Raw genomic sequence first — 321 nt, 5'->3', positions numbered from 1 at the left:
TCTGCACTGCACTCAAAATACTAAAACCATTACCACCAGTTTTCCTAAATTTTCGTCTGATAAGACTCAAAGTACTGAACGAAATTTAGTTGGAAACAACGTTCACTGATCACATACCGAACTATACAATACTAACCTACTAATTGCTGTATGAGTTATAAGTCTCGTTTATTATAGTCACGTCAAGTAAAGTTATTCCGTTTGAAATTACTTTAACGATTTATGTCATACAAGATACATAAATCTGTAAATAAGAGGTATTACAAACGATAGAGAATTGGGGAATATTTCAAAAATTCAATCGTAAAGCTTTTCCTTTTA

This window comes from Penaeus monodon, chromosome 20 (genome assembly GCF_015228065.2).
Source record: "Penaeus monodon isolate SGIC_2016 chromosome 20, NSTDA_Pmon_1, whole genome shotgun sequence".
Classification (NCBI taxonomy): Eukaryota; Metazoa; Arthropoda; class Malacostraca; order Decapoda; family Penaeidae; genus Penaeus; species Penaeus monodon.
This window is presented reverse-complemented; position numbering follows the sequence as displayed.